Source organism: Triturus cristatus, chromosome 4_1 (assembly GCF_964204655.1).
Source record: "Triturus cristatus chromosome 4_1, aTriCri1.1, whole genome shotgun sequence".
Taxonomy (NCBI): domain Eukaryota; kingdom Metazoa; phylum Chordata; class Amphibia; order Caudata; family Salamandridae; genus Triturus; species Triturus cristatus.
The window spans coordinates 258,520,015-258,527,761 of record NC_140585.1 but is presented as its reverse complement, the minus strand read 5'-3'; positions in this window follow the sequence as shown (position 1 = coordinate 258,527,761).

Below are 7,747 nucleotides of genomic sequence, written 5' to 3'. Positions count from 1 at the left end.
TGATGCAAGCAGCTGTGCAATTTAAAGATAATGAGGAGGAACAAATGAGGGAACAGTTGCACAGACAGCGCAAACTAGGGGTTGATAAATGTTACCCTGTTTTGTCACCCCTTGTGCAAGATGACACAAAAGAGAAAGAGAAAGATTCCCTAATGTCCCATTTGTTAAGTTCGCCACCCCCATATGCGCAAAATGCCACAGCACCTCCACAGCTTGTAAATGTACAGCCTCCAGTAAATATGCCGCAAGCCTTCCCGCAGCCGCCAGCTCCTCTTCAGCTGGCTTCTATCCCTGCAGTGCAGCCCTCTCAAGGGCCGCCGGTTTTGTTACCTGTTACCCCCGCGCTTCCTGCGACTTTGTCTAACACGCCAGCGGTTTCCCCTGGCGCTCTTTCTTATACTACCCAGGTACCTGTATCTGAATCTGTTTTTCTTCCCTCTGTTTATCCCCCCGTTTTCGCCTCAACTTCTCCTTCAGCACGACAACGACTGGCTAATGTAGTTACTAGTTTAATGTCGCCTCTCTTTGGGTCATCTAGTGCGACTCCTGGTTTACAACGTAAGCAATTGCGCAGTCAGCTACCTGGCCCCGAAGAGAAAGAGGTGTTAGATCATCTGGCGCGTAGGTGGATTGGTTTCCCTTCACTCTATGATGTGGAATCGGTTGTTCACGTTTTTCACCAATGGGATGCCCCAAAACAGAGGTATGTCTTTGATAAAATGTGTGAATTCCTCTGTGAGGAATTGGAGGATAATGGTGCAAACCCAAACCCACAGGAATTGTGTCGAGTGCGATTTGATTTTGAAACGGGTGTAATTGTGGGCCCCAAGGTAGATAAAGCAGTTGCGACTTTACTGTCCCTCAGAAATGGCGATTGTCAGCAATCATTGTTCGAACAGGAACTCCCTGTGGGGAAAAAGGTAAAAGCGCGCCAATATCCGATGCGTGAGGTTCCTCCAGTTTGGAGACCTGGTGATTTAGCTGCTAACCCACCTGTTCAGCCATATTTTCAGCTTGTTTGGGTGCATGTCCCATGGAAACGATCTGAGGTGTTAGCGCTCAAGCAGACATTGCCTGATCCCCGTAAAAACTCTGCAGGATATTATAAGGAGCTATCACAAACTGCAGAATTGTGTGTCATGAATTTGGCTGACATAGATATGTTATTCGGGAATGTTGTTCCACAGCCTTTATGGGGATCCATTCGTAATGTAGATCACGCTGCAGTATTGGGTGATACATGGGCTAATATTGTTGCTGCAGACGCTAGACAAGTTGGTGGTGCGAAACCTGAACCTTTGGTAGCAGCTTCCTGGTCGAATTATTACCTACATGAAAACTATAATGCCTGCGATGCGCGTAAATTGGGATAAACTATCCGCATGTAAGCAGAAGAAAGATGAGACAGTGTCTGATTTCTTTACCAGGTTTGAAGAAACGTTTATCGACCACAGTGGTCAAGACATGAGCACTGAAGGTGGCCAACGGTTATTTGTTGATAAATTTGTGCAGAATCTACTTCCTGAGTTGTGTAAGAAATTAAAAGACTCTGAAAGTTCCTGGGCTGTTTCCTCTTCCGTGCAAATACTGGCTACTGCACAGTATTATGAGAATAGAGACAAAGATGTGAAGGACAGAACAGATAAGAAAACGAAAGAACTAAAGACAAAGGTCCTTTTGCAGCAGGCCTATCCGCCACGTGGAGGACAGAATAATTATAGACAAACACAAGGTATCTATCAGCAGCCCCAACAGTTTCAGAGTAATCAGCCAATGAACAGGTATTATCAACCACGAATTCCTGTAGGTCCCAACCAATGTTCATATTGCAAAGAGGAAGGTCATTTTAAATATAGTTGCCCTAAATTAATGCAGCGTAACAGTAATGTGTATGGCGCAAGAGGTAGAGGTGGTCAGCAAGCTCCTAGAGGCAGAGGGCGTGGAAATCTTCCCCAGAACGCGCGTCCTCTTCCGCCTCAAAATACCATAAATAGCTTTGATCAGCAAGCCAACGCGACTGGTAATACAGCTCAGTACTACAATAATGATTATTATGCAGAAGACAACAATGTAGAAGATGAAGATTACTAGGACCGCCGTAGACAGAGAGAGGGAGTTGTTTCAGTGCCAGTGGATCAGAGTGGACCCTATGTTAAAGTAACTACAGCAAATGTAACGGAGCCCTTTCTGCTGGATACTGGTGCTGCAAAGAGTTCAATCATGCATTCAAAACTCCCTGGCGCGCCTTTGTCTGGCGAAATTAATGTCTCAGTAGGTTTCTCTGGCGCCCCAGTTAGGAACCCGATTTCTAGTCCTATGTCACTTTCTGTTGGACCTTGTGAGCTAAAAGCACCCCTCATTCTAACAACGGGTTGTGGTGAAAATTTGCTAGGTTTAGATTTGCTAAAAAGATTGCATGCAACACTATATTGTTCTCCCTCAGGAGTACAACTTACATTAGGTAAGAAAGTGATTTCTCCAATGTATTTGTCTAAAAACGCAATGCCACCTGAATTGTCATCCCTTCCGGATGTCCTTTGGGCTACTGGTCCCAATGATGTGGGTCTCCTGGAAATACCGCCATATGTGGTCACTTTAAAAGCCAATGTCAGATTGCCACGTATTCCCCAGTACAAGATCTCCAATGAAGGTCAGAAAGCATTGTTAGCAATTGTCAGTGATTTGATTAAAAAGGGGGTAATTGAAGAGACAAGAGGCAACGTTTGCAATAGTCCTGTTTTACCTGTCTTAAAATGAACGGACCCTTCACAGCCACCTGTTTACAGATTTGTGATTGATCTTAGAGAGGTTAATAAGATTGTTGTGCCACAGTTTCCAGTTGTCCCTGATATAACTGCCTTGTTAACCATGATTCCAGCCTCGGCTGCATGGTTCTCAGTAATCGATCTAAAGAATGCTTTCTTTAGCATCCCAATTGCAGAGGAGAGCAGAGACATTTTTTGCTTCAGTTTAGGAGGTCGCAGCTTCCGCTTTAAACGCGCTCCCCAGGGCTACTGTGAGAGTCCATCAATATACAGTCAGGCTTTAAAAGCGCAGCTTGATGCACTGGTTTTACCCAGTGGCGCTATCCTCATTCAGTTCGTCATTCTAATCGCCGCGGATACTGAAAAGATTTGCAAAGAAGCTACCTTGTCATTGTTGCGTCATTTGTCTGCCTTTCATCACAAAGTGTCTCTCTCAAAGCTGCAATATTGTCGACAAGAAGTGACCTACTTAGGTCATCTCTTATCGAAGGAGGGAAGGAAACTGACCCCAGAAAGAATTCAAGCCATTGCACAGTTGAGTGTGCCAAGAACACAGAGAGAAGTGCGTGCTTTCTTGGGCATTACTTCATACTGTAGGCATTGGATTCCAAATTTTTCCTTGTTGGCAAAACCTGTGTTAGCATTAACATGCAAAGACACACCGAATCCTATTCCATGGTCTGAAGAGTGTCAGAAAAGTTTTTGGGAATTGCGTGATGCATTGTGTTCAGCTCCTGTGTTGGGTACCCCTGACTACAGCAAGCCTTTTACATTGTATGTTCATGAGAAAAATGGTTGCGCATTATCAGTGTTAACACAGCCTTTTGGCGACAGACCGCGTCCATGCGCGTATTTTTCGTCAACCCTGGACCCGGTAGCGAGGGCATTGCCAAGTTGTCTGAGAGCCACAGCCGCTGCAGCTATGTCTATTCGACAGTCTGCTGGACTAGTAATGGATAATACATTGATTGTTATGGTTCCACATGCTGTGGACACATTGTTAAACAGGACCAAGACACAACACTTAACTAGTGCGCGATTATCTGGTTATGAGCTGACACTGTTAGCAAACCATATACACATAAAGAGATGCAACACGTTGAATCCAGCTACACTATTACCAATCCCAGCAGACCTAGATGAGATTGAGCAACATGATTGTCTGTTCAGAACAGAAGAAGAGACGAAAGGAAGAGTAGATCTTAAAGATACTCCCCTGACGGAGTGTGATGGTACTTTATGGGTGGATGGTTCGTGTTTCAAGCTTCCGAATGGTGATACGACTGCTGCATATGCTATCACGACTTTGCACACGATTGTGGAAACTGCGGGTGTGCCACAAAATTCGGCTCAAGCAGCAGAATTGATTGCCCTTACGAGAGCATGCGTGTTGTCTGAAGGAATGAAAGTGAACATATACACTGATAGCCAGTATGCCTTTGGCGTGGCTCATAGTTTTGGGCGATTGTGGAAGGAACGTGGGTTCCTGGCTTCGCATGGAGCTAAGATTCAGAATGGCAAGTTGGTGAATGATCTCCTTGAGTCGCTGACCCTACCATTGCAAGTTGCGATTATGAAATGCAGTGCGCACAAGAAAATCACTGATGATGTTGGTCGTGGTAACGCGTTTGCTGATGAAGTCGCGAAAGAAACAGCAAAAGATGTAAAGACTCGAATGTATGTTGCAGGCCTTGCCAGATGGGTTGGTGATGTTGGAATGTGTGAAAACACAATAGAGAGTGTAAAGTCCCTTCAAGCCGAAGCCACAGAGAAAGAGTTAAGCAAGTTGAGAGAAAGTATGGGTAAGTTGGATGAGAATGGTTGTTGGATTGATTTGTCACAACATAGGCGATGGTTGTTACCTGATGCATATGTGCTTCCAGTGGTTACTATGGCACATGGAATGGCACATATCAGTACGAAAGGAATCTGTAAGTTGTTGGCTCCAGGATGGCAGAATGCTGGAATTCCTAAGTGTGCAGAGAATGTGGTCAAGAATTGTATGGTATGCTGGAAGTACAACCCTGGTAGGGGAACCCCAACTCCAGCTGGTCATTTTGCGCCTCCATCATATCCATTTGAAGTTTTGCAGCTAGATTTCATCCACATGGAAAGATGCAACAACCTGAAATATGTATTGGTGGTTGTTTGCACTTTCTCAAAATGGATAGAGGCCTATCCTCTAAAAGATAACACTGCTCTGTCCACAGACAAAGCCCTTGTGAAGGAATTGTTCCCTAGGTTTGGAATGCCAAGAATGGTGTGGAGTGATAATGGAAGTGAGTTTGTGGGTAAAGTGATGAAGAATGTGTGTGAGGGACTAGGTATAAAGCAAAAGTTCCACGCTGCAAATCACCCCCAATCAGCTGGATTAGTAGAGCGCTATAATGGTGCTCTAAAACTCAAACTGGCCAAAATCCAAGCGAGCTCAGGTCTTAAATGGCCTGACGCTCTGCCTCTAGCACTCCTGTCCACTAGAATGACCGTGCATTCACGAGTGGGACTTAGTCCCTACGAGGTCGTCTTTGGCCGCCCGGCCAATGTATGGGGTGTGCCAAGACCGACGAAATTCAGTGAAATCGAACACCCAGTACTGCTTGATTACTTGTATGATTTGACGGTTAAACTGCGGGCCCGATTCACAGAACAAACTTAAGACAAAATCCTAAACTTAGTACCATTTTGGTATTCACAGAATGCACTTACTACTTCTGGTATTCACAGAATGAACTTACTATTTTTGCGATTCACAGAATAAACTTACTACTTTTGCTATTCACAGAATGGATTTACGACTCCTAACTTTACATCCACACTCTGGCCGGAAATTCCGGCCCGGAGGCGGAGCTTCCGGCCCGGAGGCAGGGCTTCCGGGCTGGAGGCGGGGCTTCCGGGCCGGAGGCGGAGCTTCCGGCCCGGAGGTGGGGATTCCGGCCAGTGGCGGATCTCCACCACTGGCCGGAATCCACACCTCCGGGCCGAAAGCTCCGCCTCCGGGCCAAAAGCTCCGCCTCCGGCCTGGAAGCTCCGCCTCCGGGCCGGAAGCCCCGACTCCGGCCCGGAAGCTCCGCCTCCGGGCCGGAATTTCCGGCCCGAGTGCGGACGTAAAGTTAGGAGTCGTAAATCCATTCTGTGAATAGCAAAAGTAGTAAGTTTATTCTGTGAATCGCAAAAGTAGTAAGTTCATTCTGTGAATACCAGAAGTAGTAAGTGCATTCTGTGAATACCAAAATGGTACTAAGTTTAGGATTTTGTCTTAAGTTTGTTCTGTGAATCGGGCCCTGCGTGTTTTACACCAACAGGTGCACGATACTCTCCCTCCGGCCTCTGAGGCTCCAGGCCACCCTATCGACCCTGGCACGTGGGTCTTGGTGAAAAATTTTCAGCGGAAAACCAACGATGAGCCCCGCTGGATTGGCCCTCACCTCGTACTACTGTCTACAAGATCAGCTGTTCGAGTGAAGGGGAAGAAAAACTGGATCCACGGCGCCCACATCAAAAGGATCCCTTTGCCTCTGCCGTATGACCAGTGGGTCCAGGAGGGTATCGCAGACTCTGAAACAGACACTGTACCTCGTTTTGTGCCGTTCAGTGATGCACGCATAAAAGGCACAACTTCAGTGCAGGAAAGTGACGATATTTTGCAAGAAGCTGTGGCACCGTCAATTCGATTGGACACTGCAGAGCCTGAACTCTTGTTCCAAGATCAAACAGTACCTGGCCGTCTCCATTACAATTTAAGACCAAGTCCTATGGACAAATAAATATTCCTTTTCTTTTACCTTTTTATTTTTTTGATAACCAGAGCTCTCCCATCTGAAGGACTTTCTTGATTTTTGTTTTTCGAACCACCATCCGGGTTCAGCCGCAGGGTCGCGGTGCCAAGACTTTGGGGTACAGGCCGAAGACGTTAGGTCGACGGTTCTGGTTGGTCTAGGGCGTTCCCTGGACTGACAGGCGTACTCCTTAGCAGAAGATACTCACCCGCCGCGAGCGGCACGATTAGAGGATGGAGTTTTGTAAGATGGAGAGACTCGCTGAGGAAATTAACTTTAAAGCAAGAATATGTAAAATAATGAGGAGCAAACGTTTTGTATTTGTATGCCTGTTTGTATTATGTAGTATGGTAGTGTTCACTGTAGGATTTGCATTCTTCTCCTCTCAAGAGCCCATTGCACCCACTGCACAGCCTACACCTCCTCCTACTGTCTCCTCACACTCTTTTCACCCTCTGCCTGAACATGAACAAGCTAGACGGTCTGAATTTGTAAACAACTCGTTTATTCAGCTCCTGCACCAGCACCAACTAGTCATGAATACAACAAATTGTTGGGTGTGTGGTTTAATGCCACATACCATTAATAAAGGTATTCCCTATTTGGTGCTGCCGTATAGTTACAATGGATCATCATGGGCATTCCAGACCATGTTTCTCTATGCACTAGACGCCTACTCCCCGCGACAACCGCGTTCCATCAGACCTAGCACCAATAATAAAGCTTTAATGAAAGGAGTTGCCGATATGAGTAGAGATATCGACGCATACTCATCTATTCCCAAAGAAGAGTTGAGAGCTTATGTAGGGTGGAACGCGACGGGGTATAGTATAAGTCTGGGTGAAAGACAGCGAAAAATCTCATCCCCAATCTGGGTCGTACCCCACATAGGTCGGTTCTGTTTGCAAGGTAATGGTCAGAATCCTAGGGCTCAACTGGGAAGAAGTGACTGTACTGAAACGTACACTTTTCCGTCACAGTTTTCCCCAGCGTTTTTGGCTGCCAAGGGTACATATTTTATCTGCAATGACCGAGCATATACATGGTTGCCCCCTGACTTCTCGGGCACATGTTATATTGCAAATCTGCTACCGCCAACATTTACTGCCGCCTCCGACTATCACAAGACCAGAGTTGTGAGAGGCGTGATTAGTAAAGAGGATACTGCCGGTCAGGAAGCGGGAGATTTCTTTTTGGGTTTCCTGC